This window comes from Phalacrocorax carbo, chromosome 5 (assembly GCF_963921805.1).
Source record: "Phalacrocorax carbo chromosome 5, bPhaCar2.1, whole genome shotgun sequence".
In the NCBI taxonomy this organism is placed as follows: Eukaryota; Metazoa; Chordata; class Aves; order Suliformes; family Phalacrocoracidae; genus Phalacrocorax; species Phalacrocorax carbo.
This window is the reverse complement of record NC_087517.1, coordinates 412,308-435,710: the sequence shown is the minus strand read 5'-3', so window position 1 is coordinate 435,710 and position 23,403 is coordinate 412,308. Positions and strand designations below refer to the sequence as shown.

The 23,403-nt window shown below is 42.3% G+C and overlaps 1 protein-coding gene across 4 annotated transcripts in view; it reads left to right on the top strand.

Moving 5' to 3' along the window:
* Positions 1-1,900: 1,900 nt before the first annotated feature.
* The window catches only part of TANC1 (tetratricopeptide repeat, ankyrin repeat and coiled-coil containing 1), a 101,395-nt gene continuing 79,892 nt past the window's right edge, over positions 1,901-23,403 (top strand). For 3 of the 4 annotated variants that reach the window (XM_064450886.1, XM_064450885.1, XM_064450883.1), the window contains exon 1: positions 1,901-2,165. The gene's annotated coding sequence lies outside the window, so the exon portion shown is untranslated. The other variant, XM_064450884.1, reaches the window with a different exon arrangement.

The following is a 23,403-nucleotide window of genomic DNA, read 5'->3' as shown; positions in this document are numbered from 1 at the left end:
GAGAAGGAAAAGCTGCGGGCTGAGTCGCACACAGCATCCTCCGCTTGTTTTGGGACAAGTCCTCTGCTGCTAAACTGCTGAAGTCACAATGAGAGAAGTGTAAGATAACTAATTGCTCTGCTGTTGGAACCCTGAGGGACTTTGTCTCCATGTTACTCTGCTCCTCCAATACCATACAAGGCAATCACATCAAATATTCTGAAGAGGATGCTCTTCTTGTATGTAAGCCTGTAACTTGTTTCTGAACACATAATGGATTTGCTTTTGTACCCCTTACAGACACACTGAGGGAAGCTCTCCAAAATGCATGCATATCATAGAAAATGTTCTAGAACACTGGCACTGTAATAATTATTTTGCAGTTAAATTCAATTTGATTTTTCATGATGAATTACATATGAAACTAAATGATAGCTCTCCCAGCAAAATCTTAGTATTATTTATAAATTCTGGATTGTCCCCACATTTTCCTTTTATGGTGTGAGGAGGATTCGCTAATTATCTGAAACTACTGTAAAAATTACACGTAGGGAAACTAAGCGCTTTGGCCTCTATGTGGGGAATAGCTGGAGTACTGGGCATTTGGGGTGGAAAAGGCAAGCAGCTTGAGGCTGGGTGTGAAAAACACACAGATGAGTATTTCTGCTAACTTTATCGATGGTTGCGCTCATAATGTGGCATTCAATCCATCACTGCTAAACCTATGTCTTAATACTTAAAAAAAAACAACCCCGAACAACACTTGAAAGCCATTAATGTGAGAATGTTGTCTAAATGTTAAAAAAGCCCAAACAAACCAACTACGGAGAACGCTCTGTAGTGGTTACTCTGGTACAGCTCATCGGTGTTGCCACAGGTAGCGCTGGCCTCAGTGAGGTACACTGACGTAAAGATACCAGTACCTCATTTTCCTTCTCATAAGTCCCCTTTTGGCCATCTTTTTGAGGAACTAAATATTTTAACACTCTTACTGCTAGGCATCACCTTCAGCCTTCAGATAATTTTTGTGGTTCTCTTCTGCACCCTCTCTGATCTTCCAGTCTCTTGGAAAATATGGATAGAGAGACTGGCAACGGTGTTCCACTGCTGGTTTTACCAAAGCTATATTCGGAGGTGGTTCTGCCCCTGCACGTGCTCGCTACTCCCTCGTTGATACAGGCGAGGAACGCGCTAGGCTTTTTCGGTGCAGCGACCCTCACGTTGCGCAGCGTTACCGTTACAGCCCCAAACCCTTTCGAGGGTGCCGCTTTCCAGGACAGCCTATGCCCCGTTCTGCGCTGCGGACAGGGGCCGCGTTGGTCCGAAGCGTGTTGTTTCAAATCTGGCTGCCTTAAGTGCCTTGCGTGGCCCAGTTTAGCGAGTAATTTGGGTCACTCTGAGAGATCTTCTGTCATGATTATTTATATTCCACCCATCTTGCTGCCCTTTGCAGGTCTTACAAGCAGCGGTGTAATTATTTTCAGGTTACTGATGACGAAGGCTGGATTAAGTGAAGGGCGGCCGCCGTAGGCGCAGCCCTCGGGGACGCGGGCCCCCGCCCCACCCGCGGCGGGGCTCCCCCCGGCCCGGCCGGGAGCACGGGCACCCACGCCAGCTGCAACGAACGGGGTAGAAAGGTCACGGCGTGAGATGTCCAGGTGCCGGAGCAGCACGCGCCCGAACTGAGCAGGCCGGCGGGCGCGAGGCCGAGCTCCGCAGGGCCGCGGCACCCCGGAGGCATCACCGCGTCCCCACCGCGTCCTCCTGTCAGCGGCAGACTGCGGAGAAACACGGCCTCCGGCGGCGGCGCGTCCGCAGGCCGCGGAGGGCGGGCGCCGCCCGGCCGGGACCCCTTCCCTTCCCTTCCCTTCCCTTCCCGCCCCGCCGCCCGCTCCTTCCCCTCCCCTCGCCGCTGTCCTGCGGGGCCGCGCGGAGCCGCTGCCCTCCGGCAGGGCCGTGCTGAGGCGGCCGCGGGACCTGCCCCGCCGCCGGGCTCCTCCGCTCCGCCCCACCCCGCCGAGCCGGTCCTGTGGAGGGGCGGTGGCGGGGGTGCGCGGGGCGGGGATTGCCGCCGCCCGCTCCCAGTGAGCTCATCCCGCCGACGCGCCTGGCTGCCCGCGGAGGAGCCCGGCCTGGGCTGCGCCGCGGGAGCCCCTGGGCGAGGGGGCCGGGCCCCGCGGGCGGAGGTAAGCCCTTCCTCCCTCCTTCTCCGCTCCCGCTCCGCTGGTGCGGGCGCACCCCTCGGCTCTGCGGAGCGCTGCGCGGGGGCTCGGTGGGAGCGGAGGCGTGAGTGAAACTTTCTGGCCGAGGCGCGTGTACGGGCATGTCGGGCGGGCGCGGGGCGGGGGCCGAGGCGGCCGGCGGGGTGGCGGGGCTGAGGCGGCGCCTGCCCCCGGTGCCGGCACGGCGCGGCAGGGCCTGGGCCGCGGCCGCACGGGTCGAGGCAGGGCGGGGCGGGGGCGACCGAGGAGGCCGGGGCCCGGGGCCGCCGCGGGGGCCGGCCGGGGCCGGGGCCGGGGCGGAGGGGGCGCACCCCGGGCGCGCCCGCAGGGGCGAGGCCTGGAGCTGTCTGGGCGGCCGGGATTTCCGCCTCGCCAGCGCGCAGTGCCAGGCTTCTGTGGCTGGAACAGTTTTCACTCCTTTATCAGTGGAGATCTGGGGGGCGGGAGAGGGGGAGAACGGAACAACATATTCCTTTCGGGAAGACTTGGTTTGTTTGCGGTTACTTGGTTTTGGTAGTGAAACGTGAAGGGACCCTGCCAAGGGCAGGAAACGGCGCGGCTGCCCCGTTAGCAGCGCGGCGGCTGAAGTTACCGTCCGGGCGCGGCCGGGATAGCCGGGCCGGTGGCGGGGCCGCGCGAGGCGTCCGGGCGGGGCGGCAGCGCGGGGCGTTGGGCCGTTCGCCTCCTGAAAGCGGGACGGGTGCGGGGGACACGCGCGTGTCCACTGGTAACGGCCTGGTTTCGAGCGCTGAGGTAGACGGTCCTGCCCTTGTCGTCAGTGATGGCTGCTGTGATCTCAAGAATAAGATGATAATTTGACTTGTCTTTTAATATGTGGGTTACTGATGATGTATAGTAACTGTGTATTTTATAATATACTTCCTAAAGCTTTCTGATTTCTCAGTAGCGTTACTTCAATTATTTGTTTGCCCTAGCCTCATAAAGCATATTTATTGGACAGAATAAACTGGGTCCTGAACGGTTGTGTTCAAAAGTAGGACGTAGGTGAAGACATCTCTCTGTGAGCATGAGCCTCGGGGGGGGGTGGTGGTGGTGAAAAAAGGGTCTGCTTCAGTGTGATATATTGAGAGGTCCCTCAACCCTGTTCTCTGCTTTGCACCCGCCTCCTTTTCCCCATTTGTGGCAATGTGGAAGCGGCACTTCTCTGGTCTCCTTCAGAGGCTGTGTCTTCTGAGCGATGAAGCAAACACTGCTTTACCATTTGGAAAGCTAACAGTTGGGGGTGTGGGAGGTTTGCTTTGGGCTGCTGTGATTGCTGGGCGTAAAGCAGTCTGTGAGAGGTGTACTGGTTTAGAGTATGCTAAACGTTTTGCTCACCCAGGCTACCTCAGGGTTTTGCAGGATTCTTCAGCATATGCAAAAGTCCTGTTAGCTTGTATTTTTGATAGCTGTTGCTTGAAAATAGCCTGATGCTTATGAAATAAAAATACTAGGGAAAAGGAAAATAAATGTGATACCTTGGATCCTACAGAATTTGCTCCCGCTGTAGTTTGATGTGCAGCTGCCAAAAATGAACCTTTCCCATTTGTTCTGATCTGACAGTTAAGTGCTGGAAAAATAGCATTGTGTTGTTAAATAACACTAGTAATCAAGGTAAGCGCAAGTACAATTTCTTTTTGCTATTGCTAGGGCAGTGTATTTAGAGCTTCGTTTACATGGATGCTCTAAAGTGCCAGTTGTCTTGCTTTCTCATTTTAGCTAAACCATCAGAATGTCCAAATGGTGATGAGTTATGTCTACTTTAGAGCCAAAACATATTTGGTTCATGGCCAGAGTCGCTCAGCTTCCCATAGCAGTCTGTAGGAAAAAGGCATTTTGTGTGTCTAACCACAGTCCTGAAGTTGATGCCATAGCAACTTGGTGATCTGAGTATATACTTTTGAAGACAGCTAAGTAGTCTTAGCAGAGGTGTTCTGTTTTTCTTTAGCAGAACTTCTTAGTGTCATAAAGATTAAACCTTTCTTTTGAAGACCAAAGATTAATCAGCAAGCCTTCAAACCCCCATGTGTATAAGAGAATCAGCCTGGTCTGTTGGTTATTTGTAATGACACCCATAAACATATGTAAGGTGAAATCTATATTAATAGTTTTAAAATTAAGATTATTTTTTTTAGACGTGCTTTTTTGACTAAAAATTAGTATTTCAACCTCTACCAGGAGCTAGATCTTCATGTTTTCCAGCAAAACAGAGAAAAGTCAGCTTTGGGTTTTGTGTGTGGGTAAGGTTTGAAAAAACTGGGTTGGTTCCTGTAGGTTGGAGAGTCAATTTAACAAAGCCGTGGCAATGGAAAAAGAAAAAAGCATATGGCCTAACAAATGTATAAGGTCTTGTTTTTTAAAAGTAGAAAACTGTTAGAAAACTGACTTCTGAATAAGTAAGGCATGGTATAACACTGAACTGACAAAAACCCGAAAGCAGGCACTGGCACAGTACACAATCCTCGCTGCATTTGGTTTTGTATTTAGCTTTAGTTTGAAAAGTGCCTTTTTTTAAAAAAAAAAAATAAATAAAATTATGTGGAGCCTTAAACTCTCTGATCTTGTCCTGAAAGGAAGTAAATAAAGGGATCAGTTGTTCATTAATGCAAAATATCTATTGTGCATCCTAATATTAATGTGTCTACTTCCTGTGCTATCTTTTACTATCTTCTCCTTTTGAAAGTCCTTGTTTAGTATGACTGATCAAATATTTTAATGTTCATTGTATGTATAAAGTATCTGCAAAGATCATGAGGTATTCTGTATTTAGCCTCACCATATACCTCAAAAGAGTCTAGTGCAGCGTACCTTTCCTGCTTGCTTAGGATGAAGACAATTTTAAGTAGGGAGAGTCTGAACTGGAACACAGGTTTTCTGCCATCCAGTTTTGTGCCCCATCTTTCAGCTTCATAGAGTAATCCTGCCGAGTTTGCTTCGTAGCTATTTCAGGTTTCTGTGTGGTGTAGGTGGTACGTCACTGTATAGACTTCTTTTTCATCTGTCCTTGTCGCTCCTGCATCTTGAAATATATGCCTTGAAGTTCATGTTAATGTAATGGCTTCAACTTTCTAAAGTCCTGTTCCTCTTGCCATGTTTCAAGAATTCTGTTTTTGTTTCCTCCCCTCCACTCACTGAGAGGAGGCCCATTAAGCTACTGGCATAATCTGCAAAGGCACTTTGGTACTGGAATATTAAATTTTGCAGTATCTTAACTTCAGAGCATGGCCTTCCTGTATAACGTATGGAGACACTCCTGTGCCTAAATAATATAAGGGTCTGGAAGCAGAAGGCCAGGTAACAAAAGGTGTCTATTGGAGTTATTTCTCCACTGCGTGACTGGGAGTAGTTGCTGGACTATGCGCTTTATTGCCTGGGGAAGTGCCATCTCCTGTTTAGTATTTCACTTATGCTCTTCTCTCTTCTTGATCTGGAATAATAATCTCTAATGAGGGTGACAGTTTGAAAACAGAAGTTCCGCTAGCTTGTTGGATGAAACATCTTGCAGATCAGGCAGCTTGCTGGATTTGAAGGGTTTCCTCATTGGTGTCTTGTCACAGGGGATGCCAGTTCTTAAGTGTTTGCAGAGAATGGTTTGCTAGGTTCCAGAGACTGTATAATGCTTGCAGCTTGAGAATCTCACTGGGTCTTAAAAAGGGATCAGTAAATGTCAGTAAATGAGTTCTTCGCATTGCCATTAACAGAAATTTAAATGTCTTTGAGGTCAGATCAAGAGCTGCTTTTAGGATCTTGATGTAGTTGAAGCTGATGGCAATGCTCAATAAATTATTGCACATTTTACCTTTTTGTGTAATCAGAGTCACAGAATGGCCTGGGCTGGAAGGGCCCTCTGGAGCTCATCCCGTCCCACCCCCAGCTTGAGCAGGCACCCCCAGAGCCGCGACCAGGCGGGGGTGAATGTCCCCAGGGAAGGGACCCCACAGCCTCTCTGGGCAGCCTGTGCCCCTGCTCGGGCACCCGCACAGGGAAGGGGTTTGTCCTCATGTTCAGGGGGAGCTTCCCGTGTTCCAGCTTGTGCCCGTGGCCCCTTGGCCTGGCGTTGGGCACCACTGAAAAGAGTCCAGTCCCATCCTCCTGACACCCGCCCTTCAGATATTGATAAGCATTGATGCGATCTCCCCTCAGCCTTCTCTTCTCCAGGCTGAACAAAGCCAGGGGTCTCAGCCTTTCTTCATAAGAGAGGTGCTCTGGTTCCCTGATCATCTGTGTCAACACGGGAAGGGGTTATGGGTTTTTAGTGTTCACGTGGTGGCTTATTTGTTGAAGTGCTGCTTTGTGAGCTACTTCTCAGGCGCGTCTGCAATCCATATGACCAAAATGATTTTGGGAACAGGGCTGATCTTGAAGTCATCTAGTTCTTCCTCCTGTGCCTTGGTGAGTTCAGCAGTATCTAGATGTGTATGACATTGGAAAACGAGATGCATCTTACGAGTTCTAGTGTTCTTAAATATTGTAACCATGAAAGGTACAAAGCTACAGATACGTGTTTTGAATCTCTTTCTGTGTTTTTTTATCACCTGCCTTAAATTCATGGTGTTGCTTTAAAGTTAGAACTTGTGAGTTATCAATAAAGGCAGATTTCCATGTTTTAGATTTCTAAAATACAGGGTGCTGGTAAGAGAGGAAAAAAACTCCGTAGCCTACAGTAGAATTGTTCGCAGTCTTGTTTTGGCCCGCAGTAGAATTTTCCTTCTGATTAGCAATCCACGTATTACTCAACTTTAACACCTTTTTTTTAAAAAAAGATGCATTGTATTCCAGCATTGTAAGAATTAACCTGTCAAAGAAATGCGTGCAGGGTGAGTGTATGACATGTACTGCTTGGCGTGGGAAGCGAAACAGTTGTACTGATGGAGTAGGAATGGCCTGTGTGGGTGGTCTCAAGCAGCCACGTTGGCAAATGCGCCTTGGGATGGTGGTGGTGTGTGGAGTGCGAGTTCATGGCTGGAGTCAGTAGCTTGGACGTTGAACCTCCTTCAGTTCACGTTGTTTCTTACCCTTTCCCTTCTACGTGCATAGTCCCCCTGCCTAGCTCAGACAAATCAGTAATTAAAATATTCAAGAATTAGCATGTTTGTAACAGTCTGAAGACTTTGTAAGGAGTCTTTTCAGATTAATCCAGACTAGTTCTGTAGTTAGTCTTCTAATTCAGATAGCAAAGCATGTTTGGCCATATTGGGGAGCCTTGGCTTCTGTATGAACTTCTGACTTCCTCTGCAAAGGTGTCTCACTTCTACATACATTTATTGAATTAGCAACTGTTACTAGTGCTTGTGTTACCTGAACCTAGTAGCATTTAAAGTGCAATTTCAGTAATGTGTAGGGCAAAAGGGTGAGGGACTGGTAGTTGTTTGCTGCATGTTTCATATGTTTGATAATTAACAGCTTTAAAAACAACGGTGCCTGTAAAATGCTAGCTGTGTCACACTGAAGTTGTGTATATGGTGCAGGTTGGGTTTTTTTTCTTTATTTATGGTTTGTTGGTGGGGGGTTTTGTTGGTGGGCTTGTTTTTTGTTTTGGCTTTTGTTCCCCCCCCCCAAACTGGATCTTAGTTTTGGTTAAATTTAGATCCAGCAGGAGAGAAGCTGGAACTTGTTAGCAACACAGGAAACGCCCTGAAAGAAAGTTTTTGATGTGTATGTTTGTGTGTAAATGTGAACTCTGCAGCTGTATGGCTGGAGTTAGACTGTAGGGAGCTCTGTTTAGTTTAGAATAGTTTTCCATCTTTAAATGTTGTATTAGGTTCTGGTGGAACTTTGCTGCCATGTATTCTAATATAATTAAGTATTAATTTTTGAATATCTATGACTTGTCAAGAGCTGGTAGTTTTAAGTCAGCTTCAAAGCTGTTGCACTTAAAATAGCTGAGGAATTTAATTGCTGAAAAGGCAGAGTCCAGATTAAGCTGCTTCAGCTTTGTTTTATCTGGAAAAATACTAGAATTTGAGTAGTCTAAAGATTGGGCTTTTCTTCTTTCAGTCATTTACAATGAAACTAATCCATTTCTTTCTTAACAGATGTCCTTTCTTTAGAGTCTATATTTGTGACCACACTTGAACAAGTTAGGATTTGAACAATATACAAGCAAGAATAAATAGAAGCAAAGTATGACTTTTGCTTTTGGAAATTTAAATGAGATGGAAGTTGCTGGAGAGTTTAATGTGTGGGTTGGTTTTGGTTCGGGCTTGGATTTTTGCTTTTTTTGTGTTTGTTTTTTTTTTTTGTTGGTTTCCTTCGTTGTTGTTTTTGAACAAGAATGGCAAAACACAAAATATTCTCAAAGCGGATTTTGGAGGGAGACTTTTTCTGTGTTTTATACCAGAAATGCCTTTGAGTTGAGTTGATTATTTAGTTAATATTCTTCAAGGTCTGTTTTACACTGGGCTAAAATCCCTTTGAGGTCACAAAGGGATTTTTTGTGTGTATGTGTTAGTAAGGACTGAGTTCCTGGATTTTTTAATGGTATTTGCCAGAAACTGAAGTTTGAAGAAAAGAGGGAGGACTATTACTGCCACAAAGTGTAGACACGGTTTTGCTATGACAAACTAAAATTTTCAGCACTTCCCAACTACTGATACAGAATCTTTTGTATGTATGCAAGAATTGCTTTGAAAAGTTCAAGAGACTATGAAAAGACATCAGGGGACACCTTCGCTTTATCCTCAGATAAATTATACTTGGCAAAGGTAGACTGGAGTGTAGGAACACTGTGCCTTCCAGCATGACATGCTGAACTAACGTACAGTTATAGAATTCACCGATAGATTTAAAACTCTGGGAATACAGAGCTAGTGTATATAGAGTTTTTGTTTATTCGCTAAGCTATTTTTAGTACCAGTGTGGAAACTACTAGATGTATTTTCAGTAAGTTTGCAGTAAGTCAATCAACAAGTGATGGGAGACTTCACAGAAAGTTTTCCACTCATTCAGAGGTACTAGGCATATTTTGAAAGTTTTGGGGAAAAAAAAAGATCTAATTAATGTTGGTTTGGTTTGGTTTTGTTTGTTAGGGTGGTTTGTTTTTTTTTTTTCCCCCTGACCAAAATGCTGCACTTTGTCTTTAAAAGACAATACAGAAAGGAGGACAAAATCGACATTGACTTATTTTGTTTTGCTGGAGTTCAAAGCTGTGTAAAAGTCTGCACCAGAGGAATATACAGAATGATCTGTTAGAGGGGACTTTTTCCTTTTTCTCCCCACCCCCCGTGCCTGTGCAGAGGATTCTTGTAAGGCTCTTGCATCCTCTGCAGCAGTTTGTGCCACCAGAGCTGCATCTTGGATCACACAGGGGAAACGGGCGTCTCAAGAGAGCTCATTTTATTTGTAAAGTGTTCCAAGCATCTGGATAACTGGCACCTGAGAAATCTAACACTGCCCCTCAATCTGGTAGAGATAGGATTCTTTTATTCCTATTTTCATCATGTCTGCTAATAGGAAAAACAAATCCTTTTCTCCTTAGTGAGCCTTGCTTGAGCCTCCTTTCTTCCATTCTTAGTTTTCTGCAGGTAAAATTGAATTTTGTTTCTTTGCAGTTTTTCTCCTCTTTGCAGGATTTTGAGCTAAGTGAGTTCTCATCGGTGTTACATCTATTCTCTTCATAAATCAGTCAACTAAGCTCATTTGATTTACACAGGACTTGCAAGCATCCCATTAACAGGTTAAGGTGAGGCAGTATATACTGTCTTGGCAAACTTGTAAGGATCTACACACACCTAAGATTTTGATGAATAATTAATTTTTTGAAGGATACAAGTTTATATTCTCCTACTAGTTAAATTCTGGTTGTGAGGATTTAAAAAAAAATTTCTTTTTGGACACTTCCCTGGGGAAGGAATGCTTTCTGGCATCTGAATTAGAGGCTTTAGCGGTGCTTGGCTGCTTAATTACTGAAAGCAGTAGGACAACAGTAAAATTTCAATAAATAGGGGCTTGCCAGGTATTTCATATTTTTGGTAAGAGCATGTAAGATCTTGTCTACACCAGGGGGTTATTGCAGACTGAGGCAGGGTGTGAATGTGAAGCACTTTTCCCCTTGTAGAGACAAGCCTTTAGTCTTTTTTTCAAGAGCAAACTCTGGGATGTTCGACGTTTGTTCTTGTCCCTAGTTTGAACTCTGTAGTGGACATACGGCTGACAAGGAGTAATACCTAAAGCGTGTTCCGGTTCATGTGAATAATGTCATTGATTTCAGTGGTCTGCTTGTGTGAAGAGAGTACACGTGTGCTGGGTTGTGGCAGGGTTGGAGGGCTTGCTTGTTGTGGTAGATACTGCCTGTCATAAATGTTCAAACAGCTTATTTTAACACTGTAACAAGGTCTCTTGATGCTACTGCATTGTACGTGAAAATGAAAAGTGCTTTAAGGGAAAAGGAATTGGAAGAATATGGATGGTAGTGTTTCATTGTAGTTTACACTATAGAAGAATGCCTGAGTCTTTTCCATAAACTAGCGTAATCAAGTAATTAAAAACGGAAGGTTTATATTTCACAAGAGACAGAAAAAATTAGCATCCCAGAATTTGAGGTGGGAAGTAGGGAGGGGAATATTTCTGCTTTGCCACACTCCTATGGGTGAGATATCAGGAGATAGCTGAGCCAATCTAAGAGTTCACTGTGATTCGAAGGAGTGGTTTTCCTTCCTTCTACACCTGCCATGGGATCCTGCTCTTTTTCCTGTGTCATCTCTGTTGCTCATCTGACTCTGCAGTACAGTTCAGTAAACACGTACAAAACTGTATCAGCGCTGGCGCAATGCAGCAGGAATATACAGCTGACCCCTTTGGCCATCTTGTACAGACTTGCCCATTATGACCTTGAGCAAACTGGTTTTTGCTCCACTTAAGTAAAATGGAAATAAGACTACTACCCTCCCTGCAGGCTGATATGAGCTGTAATATGTTTTGAGATGCTCTGAGGAAGAAGAGGCAATATATATAGATGCCTGAGAAACATTCTGAGTCATGTAACTTCTAGATTATGTAACTTAAACGTCTAGTCTCTAGGCAGCGTCAAGAATGTTAATATTAAATTCCCAAATTTGCCAACTTATTTTATCAACTTAGACTCCTGCTTTATACACTTGTCCCCCACCCTGTGTGTGTTTAGTTGTGCTAATGTGTCCTAGACAACAATAACAGCCCTGGTGTGTTTGAGCCTTGTGTTCCTGCTTATTTCCATGTTTTAGGGTCACTTAGGAGTTGCATCTTACTTCCCCCCACCCCCCTTTTTTTTCGGGGGGTGGGGGTGGGGTGGGGATTATTAACAGATCCATTTAGGCAGTTGCATTCTCTTGAGGAAATAACTCTGTCTGCACTGCGTTTTTAATACAGGTTTCCAAAATTGTCTGGTATGACTTGCCCTACTTGAGCGGGAGGGTTGGCCCAGGTGACCTTCAGAGGTCTCTTCTAACTTCAGCCATTTGTTCGTCTACCCTAATCAAAGAAGTCTTAATGAGTGTGGTTACTTTTTGTCATTGTGGATATCAAAAGCTGTTGTGGCACCCATACTGCTCTACCTCTAGTAGCTGAGGCTGGAAGATAGATATCATAAAGAAGAAAATATCAACATCAGTTTGAAACCAGAGCAATATATTTCAAAAGTCACATTAAAACCTCCAAACATGCTTACTTAATAATAGATGTGTTCATCTCTATTTTTAGGCCTGTGAAGCCAGAAGCATATAGGACATTATAATATGTCCTTTGTGTACAGAGTTTGGATGGAGCTCTGCATTTGATTTCTGGCAAAAGTGAGTGGCTGTGATTCCTAGCCATTTCAAGATCAGTTATTTTATGATTAGGGATTATAGCTAACATACTGCCCCAGAATTTCTAAGGATAACTGAAATGGGGGGGGGGGAGGCAAAATAGACCAGAACATGGACCTGTATTGAACATCAATGGTTAAAATAGAGACCTGTACTGTTAGGAAAAAGATATTAGTAAAACAGGAGGAGAGGGACTGTTTTCGCTTTTTGAAAGGGAGGAGAATTCCATGAAAAAGAAGATAATAAAATCCTGAAAATAATCTGTTAAGAGGGATGAAGAATATAAGAGATCTGGAGCTAGTTATGATAAGGAACTAAAATAGAAAAAAGCTTTGAGTTTTATCAGCACCATCTTACCATCATTCAAGGAAGTACAGCTGTCTATATTAGTGTGACCCTCGGGCATTCTAGATTCACTGGGAATTTGGAAAGTAGCTGTGATAATAAAAAAGCCACTTTTTCTGTGTTCTGGACATAATACTGCCTGTGACAGCTTTGCTTCGTCTGTTGCTTGATTTACCAAAGGGTTCCTTTTGTTGTGGTAGCTGCTCAGGGACAGTGAAGCTGCAGGGCGGCACTTCGCATCCCTGAGCAGCAAAGCTGTGTTAGAAGGAGCTCTGGGCCAGAGAAGTGAACTTCCTGTGGCTGTCAGAGTTATGTGTGCGAGGGCCCGCAGTTCACAGTTACACCAGCAGAACTGCCCCCTTGCCAGTTTGCGTCGCTCAGATGGGGATGATGATCCTTCATTAATGCTTTTGATGGCTCTGCTGGTATAGGTTCCTTACCGTATCATAAAAGTGTGCAGGAATAGAGCTAGCTTTAGTTTCAATATAAGCAGCTGGCACGTGAGAGAAATGATGATATACCAGTGTGGAGAAGCTGAAGGGAGCTGTATTGCTGCCTCCTCCACTTGTAGATTCCTTTCAGTGTTGTTTTCAAAGTTTGAATTCCTTAGTAGAGTGACTGTCAACGATATCAGAATTTTTCCTCTTCTGAGAGGTCTTCTTAGCATCTGTAGTGATCCGCCCTCCTGAGTTACTTGCAAGCAGAGACAGGGCTGCAGACCCTGAAAGGAAGAAAACTGTGGAGCAGTGACTTTGTACAGTGCTGGTATGGACCAGCATTCTGTAAATGCAGCAGTGTTTTACTGGTCCCCTTCCCTGTTGCTGCGTGGAGTAATCCTGTGAGGAAGATAATCTGTGCTTACTGCAAATTTGCTTTTCAATGGATAAAATAAATGGTGGAAGAAGCCTTCACTTCTAGACACTAAGCATATATTTTCATATTATGTCCGAAATATTTTCCGTAACTTGTATGAATCTATTAAATGCTGCCAGGTTTCAATAGTGCCTGCTTTGGCTTAGTATCAAATGATTTCTTTTAGCATTTGGAGGGAATTTGCTTTCCTTTCCTGAAAGATCATCAGTCTGTTAAAGTCTTTGGAATTCAGTGATTTTTTTCCCCCCGTGTATGAAGTGGTACCAGTATCAGACTAGATACAGTAGATGCAACAGGAGGCATTCTAGGTATACAAAACATCCCCTTAAAAATGTGTCTGAAGACAGTCATGCTGAGTGTTTACATGTAGTCTGGTGGTAGAATCATCTAATTTTGAGGTACGGCAGAGTTTCTTCAAATCTGGAGCTGCCTAATGCTTTTTTTCCTCCTTTGTTCTTGTATTGATTTGCCGGCTTGTTATGTGTAGCTTTGTAGACAAAAGAAACAAACATGGAAATTAATGTGTTTGTTGGACCACATGCTATTTTAATATGTCCAGAAGAGACCTGTGGCGTTAGATCACTCTGAAGTCACATTTTTTTGGATATTGCCTAGAGTACTGTTTTGAGAGCTGCCCTGGCTTACCAGTGTACCCCACTGAAATTCTCAAGACATTACTCATTTTGGTCAGGCCATATTTTGGAAAAGATAGTCAGTGATTCTTTCTTCTTTACTTTTTCTTTCTTTTTTTCTTTTTTTTTTTTTTTTTTTGAGACTGATAAGAGCTTGGTTGGTGAAAAGGAACAAAAGTGGCTGCTTTGCAGGATCTGAGTTACAAATACACATCTTAAATCTGAAAACAAGACTCCATGCAGGCACATAATTGGATGGGTTTATGTAGAATTTTTTTATATGCAGGATTTTTCATTTGCAGTATTTGGCAAGCTGAAAGTGTTAAGGAAATTGAAAGTGAAACTTAATAACTCTATCCCCCTTGCTATTGGTTCAGTCTGATGTTTCCTTCTAATAAAGTATTTTATGAGATTAAATCCCTTTACATGGGATAACTTCCTTCCCTTGAAGTTTTAAGGTGGTTGAAAGAAATAGTAATTTAGTTGTTTCTCTATGTGGACTGTAACCTAAAAGCCACAATAAACAGGCAGATGGTGGTTCGCCTGTCTCAGCTGCAGGAGTTCATTTGCTAAGCTTATGGATTTTAGTGATATTTAGTAGGTCTAGGAAGGTTAAGTCACTAGTATTCAACCTCACTAGGTGGACTGTATAATCTTCTCAGTAGTGACATATGAGGGCAGTGTAGCCCTTGGCTGCTCAGCCATCATGTGACTGGAGAACTTGTTGATCCTTTGAGGGGCATCTGGGTAGAAATGGTATGACAGACAAAACTGAGTTCTGGTTAAGCCAGTTCTGTCCTGGATTATGATAATTGACAAGTTTTGTGTATGCTATCTCATGAGAAAGCACTCACCATCTTAAAAGAATGTCCCGTACCAAAAGTCTACGATAATGCAACTGTCATGTCATTTTAAAATGAAATTTGGTCCTTTTCTCCTATGGAGGAGAGTATAAGAATCTCATGCACAGCTGGAGGAGACAGCCATGTGAGTTTTAAGGCATAGTGAATCCAATATGCCAGGTAGCGTTTCTTGGATCAGCTTGCAGGGTTACGTTGCCATGCAGATGGGAAATGAACTGTCATTTGGCTCAGAATTTTCGAGCGGTGAAGACATCCTGGTGCTGCAGGAGAAGTGATATTTTTCCCTTTGCTGCAGCACAAAGTAGAGAGGACCCCTGATCAGAAATAGGTGTTGCAGTCCGTTGAAAACCCTTCCCAAAATAATTACAGATTTGATGTGTGGCCAGTCAGTTTGGTACTTTTCTATGAAGCTTGTAGCCTGTCCTGTAGTAATATATTTTTGCGAAGTAGGTATTACTTCTGGTTATTGTTTGACTTTAATACTAAAAATATTTGTTATGTCTATACTGATTTCTTCTGCTTTTCCCCCCACATAACCTTATAGACTGTGGTGATTCCTTAAATAGGACACATAGTTTAACAGGAGTAGAAAAAGCTTGCTTAAATACAAATTGCAAAGACTAACCCATACAGGCTGCCTGTTGAGCCTTTTTTTAGAAATGGGGGAGCCCACAACTCTTCTAAAGGATATACTAGAAAGGGCATGATGCCCAAACAATTCAGGCTGTTAAAATGTTGGGGTCAATTAATGTAGATGCTGATGTGCTATCTGTCCCCATTTGTACTGTGCTAGATCAATCCTGTCTTCAGTTTTGTGGGTCGTGAAACAATGTCTGGAATTGCAGCAGTATGAAGGAAGCAGGTTTAAACTGGTGTGGAGCGGTGGGCTGAAGGAAAACGATTTTGCCCATGAAGTTGTTTGAACTGCAGCCTGTATCATGTAAGATGGATGCGTTCTGCACTGCGTTTACTTTTGGCTGTGTGGAGGGAATGGTTGTGTTTTGCACGTAGCTTCTTGATGTTCACCTGGAAATTAGGGCTGTATCTAGGACAGCTGAGAAACTGGAGACGCATTTTATTTCTGTACTCCCCATCTGTGCTTTCTGGAGAGGACAGTGCTGTCATAACCTAAGCACACAACTATTCGGTAAAAAAAGGCTTGATTACTATGAGTTGGGTCAAGATTTTGTTAGCATGATTTTTGTTGTCTTTTCATTTCTGTATGCTGGTAAAGCTGAAATGGCAGTTTCTGACCTAGTTTTAGGCTCTTGATTTTCTGCTGACATAGCGTGTGCAGGGTGTCACTTCTGCCAGCTGGAAAGTGATGAGTTTTCTTGCCTAGTGTTTTGACCCTTTCATAATCAATTTTAAAGCAGGGGGTGTGTAACTTTTTCTGTCTCTAACATGGGAGGATGGAGAGAGATGGGATGAAAGTGGCCATTATGACAAAGGCAAGAAAAAGGTATATCTATGGTTATATTTAATTTTCCTTTGCTTACTCCTGCCTCAGTGCAAACTGTCTGTGACATCCACTGGTTCCTAGGGATTGCTGGCTAGGATGCTCATAACGGTGTTTCCTCGGAATTTTTCTTAAACCTTGTGACCTGATTTCACTCTAAATAAATAGTGGCCTTACACTTAGAGGAGGGACAACTTTTTTTTTTAACCCTTTTCATTGAGATGAGAATTATTGCTGAAGACAAGTAGCACGCGGTCTTCCTCTTACCCTCCCTTCGTTATTCTGCTCTCACCACACCCACCCACCTTCTTGCCCCTGAAGCAAAAATTTATTTTGCCGCATAATCTGTGTACACTGATCCCTGTCTTGCAAAGCTGGAGGAGAAGAAAGATAATTCATTGAATTTAGAAATAAAAGGCGGTGGAATGATATAGGGTAATTTACTTCTGTGATACCTAAAGATAAAATTGAAGAGAGAAAGCAGCCCTGGTGAGAGTCGAGTTATGCTAAATGAGATGAGACTTTGAGAACACTGTGGATCTTTTGATCCTTTGAGGAATTTAGTGGTATCTTGTAAATGTCAAGAGCTAGAGGGGCGGGGTTCAGAAAGAAGCCTAAATAGCAAGGATAAATTTGATAAATTCAGTAGGGATGAGAAGCAGGAGGTTTTTGTTGGGAATTTTTGGGGGTTTGTTTGGGTTTGGTCTGGGTTTTTTGTATGTCATAACTGAAGAAAGGGGACAGTCTGTAGAAAATGGTAGAAAGCTATGGTCTTGGCATTTTCTCTGGAGGGACTCAGCAGAATGGGAAGAGAAAGGGAAAAATAAATTTGTCTACATCTGTGGTCAGATATTTTTCATATGAGAAACAGCTGCGAATCTTTTAAGATTTTACGGCTTCTCTGTTGACAACTGCTGCTCTTTTCCCTTAGTGTAGACAGGCAAGTGACTCAATGGGTGGTTCTTCATCGGCATCACTGTTGCATTGTTCAGGTTAGTTCAAACAGGTGCTTATGACCTTTGAAGTTAATATTTCTGACTTGTGAGTACTCTTCATCTGCTTCACTGCGAGATCACTTTCTTCAGCACTTCAGGGTTGTAAGAAGTAGTTCCCCATACTACTTAAAACAGTGATCTTTAAAACTGATGAACGGTCATTTCTGCAGTATTCTTGGTCAGGTGCCAAATTTTTCGACAGCCGTCAAGTGAAGAGACAGTCTTTTCCCCTGTCTTGGCAGTCCTTAGAGACACTGGCCAAAATAATTATCAATAGGGTTAAAGAGTAGCATAGCAGAAAAATGGGTGATTGCAGGATAGAATAGGTACATCTATGAGATTTGGGGATTCAAATCTAGAACCAGACTGGTGGGAAAAAAGCTACTGCAAAAGCACATTCTAATAGCTAACATGGTAATGAGGTTTTTCTCACGCTTCCTCATCTTTCACCTCTTTCATTGTATTTTAATAGTGCTTCAGGGTGTAATTCCACTCTTTAGAAGTGAGCAGCAAACTGGAAACCTCAGTGTTCCTTTACAGTTTCCTATTAAATTGATGCATAGCTTTCAGGGGTGTCAGATAAGAGTGGGGGGATGTGGAGTATCTCATAGGTGAGATTAATAATAAGTAGGTTATTGAGTGACCAACAAATGCAGTATACCTTGTCAGTGTTGTATCTGTATTGATCTTCCTGCATAAGAAATATCTACAGAGGGTAAAGACCATAATTGTTTTGGGTATTGTAGAAAAATATTTCAATAATAGCTGTTTAACTTCATGAGTTTGTTTAGATTTGGCCAAATATAGCCCACTGGAAACATCCTATATGCCATTTACTTTTTTTATTGCATGAAGTCAGAGACAGACCTCTTTTTCGAGTATCTGATTTATTTTCATTCATGTCTTTGAATAATAAATATATGTTATCAGAAGTTGTACCTTAAAAAAATAAAAAAGTAAAAAACACTATTCTCTTGTTTTCAGATGTTTTTGTTCATTCTTGAATTGGGAGTCTCTTAGATCTGGGAATATGCCCTCTGTTATAAAATGTTAGATATTGATGACTCAGTATGTAGTCATTTTTAAAGGATTTTTTTTTTTACTCTATTGTCTTGATTTCTGTTACATCAGTAAAACCTTGCTGCTTTAAGTATTTTTGTGGTTTTTCCTCGTTGGAAAAATACAGTTAAGCTAAAGGAATTTGAATTTTCCAGAAAAGGGAAATGTTGAAACTTTTCTATGTGTAAACACTGACGTTCTTAATGCATTTAAAGGCAATGAAAGCCGTTGTGACTCAGTGAAGCTTTCTGCAAACCTTAGGAGTGAATCTTGGGATGTTTCCAAAATACAAAATGCACCTTTTAAAATACAGCTTTTTTTTTTGGAAGTATATGTTTAATAAATCCTACACTGAAAGGTGTTACGTCCTTAAATACTCTGTGCAAATGGTAGAACGACTAAGATGTTCCAGTCTTTATTTCTTTCCAAAAACATGCTAACTGTTTTTCAGGATTTGAATATGGAGAGACTGAACAACACAACTTGGGAAGCAGGTAGATGTGGAGCTCACGGGCATTATTAGCTCAGGCGGTTACATACCATGTAGGATTAGTTTATTTGACCTTTCCAGAAGTGATGAGCTTCTGTGGATAGATTTTTGAAAATAACCCACTCTGGTAGGTAAGGTGTATAGAATGTGCATGCTGCAAACCTTTAGGGAAGGTGGAACAAAAGTTAACAAATGCAAACAAAAGCTATGAATCACCTTGTTACCGATGTTAGTATCTGCAAGTAGTAGCTATACATGGAAAATACTCTCATGCAAGGATGTTGCTGGGTTTTAAGGGAGACTTACAGGCAGGGTGAAAATGTGGAGGTGTGTCTTCTGTCTTCTTGCTTTTCAGAGGGGATTCTCTAGGTAGTGGAATGCTTTATTTGTGAAAGATTAGGAATGAAGTAAACTGTTGTGTGTGTCTGTGCTTGCAACGCTACATGTAACCTAGCATTTCTATTTCATAAACCTGATCTTGTTTTGAAGTCCCTCATTTATAAAAGAGCTGATCATATGAATTCTTAAATCAAGGGACTTTCCACTTCTTCCCATCCTGCTCTGAGTATGAGACAATTGTATGAAATGTCTTGTGTATCTAAAGACAAACAGTTCAACTGAGGGGAGAGCAGCACCCATTTTAAAGTGGATTTGACGTGAACTGGGGTGGGAGATCCAGTTTTGTAAGCAGCTAACATGATCTTTGATTGCATAAGCAAAAGAGCGTTGAGGTATTTTCCTTCTTATGTGACAGTATTAATAGTAACCCTTGGATAACAAGTCCACAACTGGTATATTTAAGTATAATTTCAATTTTTAAAAGTTTTTAAAAGACCTTCAAATGTTTTAAAAATAAACAAAAACCCAAATGACAAACAGGTGGTTTCAGGGCAGAATTTAAAAAATGGAACTAAGAAAATCTAAAACGGAATTATTTACAAAAGCAATTGCAATAGCTGAAAGTGTTTCTGAAATCTTATTCAGTAAATTATTTTATTTAAGCTTAGCTGTGGAGAAAGAGGAAATGCAATGTGCTTAGAAGAGGCAAGATGCTAGGATTACTGGAAAATATGCTATCAACACAAATATCTTTAAAAGAAAACAAAAATCAATAACCAATGTCTGTTTCAAGGAATGAGGAAATATAAACGTACAGTATTGCAGTTCAATTTTGATCAGTCATCTTGAAGTGTGAAAGATACATATGAAGAAATTTTTACCTGAAGCTGAAATGCTTTTGGATATATATCCGAAAGCTTCACAGTATGTACAAATAAGTTTGGGTTTCCCCCCCCCCCCCAAATAGTACGTAGCTTATTTATAATCATTATTTCTAGGCTATAGTATTTGTTTAGTTTCCCAAATGGTTCAGCTACACACCTTTGTGGAATCTGAACGATGTGGTAGAGTCACCGAGGTGTTGGCTTTAGAAATACTTAAGACAACTCTTTATTTTTTTGTACCTTGCAGCTTGCAAAGGAATAGTACATGTCGCAGTGTTTGCTTTCCCCTGCAGAGCCTTTATTGGCTGGGGCTTTCCTTGAGTTTAACTGATATACCAAAAGGTGAATTTCTTTGGAAGTGGTTATCTTTTTTTTTGCATGCCATTTTATAGGGAAGAAGAAAGGAAATGGACTTTGCTTCCAGCTAACAGGCAACTTTTCTATCTGCACTGAATGTGTCTGAATAAGCAACCATCTCCCATGCCATTTATTTTCTGTATTGGAACAGATCCTTGAAAAAAGCATATGCGCAGTAGGGAAGTTGGCCTCAATTCCAAAAAGAGAAAATCTAGGATAGAATTGTCCTTGATTCCTTCTATTTGATCTTGTATTACCCCCTACCTATATCCTAAAAATAGGAATGACATATACTGTAAAATTTCAGTTCTATATCAAGCCTGTCTGTTCTGGTTAATCAAAAATTTGGACCTGCCATATTTGCAAAACAAGATGACAGTTAAATATAATATGCAGGTTTTCAGGTTTGGGTTTTTTTTTCTTTTCTTTAATCGCCACTCTGTTCTAGAGTACATGATCATTTTCAGATTCTGAAATTTATTAACAGCTCCAGGTCTTACCATTGCATAATGCAGACTTTCTACCATGGCATATGTTTTTTGTATGGAAAAGAAAAAATAATCTCTTTATTTAAAAAGCAGGGTGTAATAAATACATTGGGACTTTTATTTTCTTTTTTTTTTTTTTTTAGCTTAGGAGGTTATCTGGGAGAGGGTGTTTGACTATGTCTTAAATGCTTAGAGTTGTTTTTCTTTCCTTTTGGAGTCTGAGAATTAGAATTTTTAGATCTCATACTACTGGGAGGCATATGCCATTTAAAGTAAGACTGAGTGAGTTAGAATGCACTTTCTACTACAGTACAGCTAGCTTCTGTAATGTTTTTATTCTGGTCCGTTTGACGATCAGCTCTGTGAAACCAAACCCTCACATAGTTACCCTCTTGTACTTTTGGTTCTGGTTGCATTACACCACTAAGCTGTATCACTTCTGGAGGGGGTGGGGGGAAAATGCATCCAGTGGTCTCTGTATGGCAGAGCTAGGTGAGACGTGCTCTGTGAACTTCAGCAGGACTTCAGGTAGACTATTTCTTCCTTGTTCGTGTGGCAATACCAGCTGAATTTTAATAGTCACTATTGTTCTGCAAGACTTTAGGGATTTTGAAATGCTTGTAAGTAAAATTTATCATACAACATACCAACAATATACAACACTGAATAATTTTAGAGGAAACTTTTATGTTTCAAACCCCAGCAGAAGTTAAGGAAAAACAAATTAAGAATGTCTCTGGAGCTCTAATTAGACTTCCCATTCTTCTACATATGCATTATATTTCAGCTATGAATTATATGACTGAACAGAGTTTTCTTCAGTAAATGCTCTAAATGAACCTGTGAATGTCTGCTAGTACTGTTAAATGCTACAATACTCTTGAGTACAATTTCCTCAATTGCAATGTACTAAAATGAGCTGAGAAAATTTTCGTTTTAAGGAACTGTCCAATTACATATAAAAATGGGTTCCAAAGAACATAAGACCATCAAATTGTGATATTAAGGCAAAATTTATATATCTAGGTTTCTGGAAAAAATGACCAGTGTCTGAATATGAAGCACAAAGTCTGTGTTCATACCAGACTCATACATGGACCAGATTCCTATGGTGGGAAGTGGCTGGAAGGATTTGAGATGAGTCAAAACAGTTGTTCTCAGGCTTTTTTTTTTTGTGTGTGTGTTTGTTTTTTTTTTTTTTTAAGAGTTTATACTAAAATTGGAAAGATCCTTTGTAAAATGGTGATCGAGGACATGGGAAGGAGAACAATGGACCTGGAGTCTACTGTTTGCCAGAAGAAACCACAATGAAGACTTCTAAGAGTTTGGCTGATCGGTGTGAAATGTGTATCACAGCTGTCCTGTAAAAGTACTGTGCTTTGCACAGTTGTGTGATTCAGAAAACATCAAAGAGCATTCACTACAGCGCTTTCAGTTATTTTTGTATAGCCAAAGTATGTGCAATGCACACTTTACCACTGTTGCAGCCTACTTGGCACGTGGGTCATTCAGGTTTTAGGAAAAATACATTTAACGTGTTTGAACAGTCTTTTGCCTCTGTATATCACAGTGGCCTTGTGGTAGAGCCAGGAACAGAACATAACTTTCCTGGGAACCAGTCAGTGCGCTGCAGACTGTCGTGGTTCAGCCTCAGCTGGCAACTGAACACCACGCAGCCGCTCGCTCACCCCCCCCCCCCACCCCTGTGGGATGGGGAAGAGAATCGGACGAGCAAAAGAACTTGTGGGTTGAGATAAGCACAGTTTAATAACTACAATAGAATGATGATGATAAATGATTATGATAATAATGACAGTAAGGTTAATATAATAAAAGGGAAAAGGGAGGAAAGGGAAAACAGGGAACAAAAACGCAGAAACACGAACGATACAGCCGCTCACCACCCGCCGACCGACGCTGCCCGTCCCCGAGCCGCGATTGCTCCCTCCCTCCCCCGGCCAGCCCCTCCCAGGTAGCATACTGGGCATGACGTTACATGATATGGAATATCCCTTTGGTCAGTTTGAATCCACTCTCTTAGCTGTGCCCCCTCCCCTCCCGGCTTCTTGTGCACCCAGCAGAGCATGGGAAGCTAGACGTGTCCTTGACTAGTATCAGCGCTGCCCAACAACAGCCTAAACATCTGTGTGTTATCTCAACAGGTTTTTTTCCATGCTAATTTCAAAGCACAGCACTATACCAGCTAGAGTGAAGAAAATTAACTCTATCGCAGCTGAAACCATGACAGTATCCACCCCTTATTCCATATCATTGACATCATGCTCAGGTCCCATACTATTCAGTACAACTTCAATAATCCTTATCCATCTTCTTATCCTTTAACAATATATATATATACAGATTTTCATTTATCATTCCACTAGTTTATGGAACACCCCTGTAGAATGCCTGTGAAATGTCCATTGAGTTCATTTAGTCCATGACTTTGGATTTCATCTCTTGTAAGGGTCCTTCGGTGCGGCGGTGTGCGTGGGGTCAGGTTGTTGCATGTCAGTCCTTGTTCCATCACCGCTGCACTGGTAGTTCGTGTTCTCTCACTGCTGCACTTTGCTCGGTTCCATTGAAAGTTCATTTGCTATTATCATTAATTGGGAGATTCCCACCATGATAACATT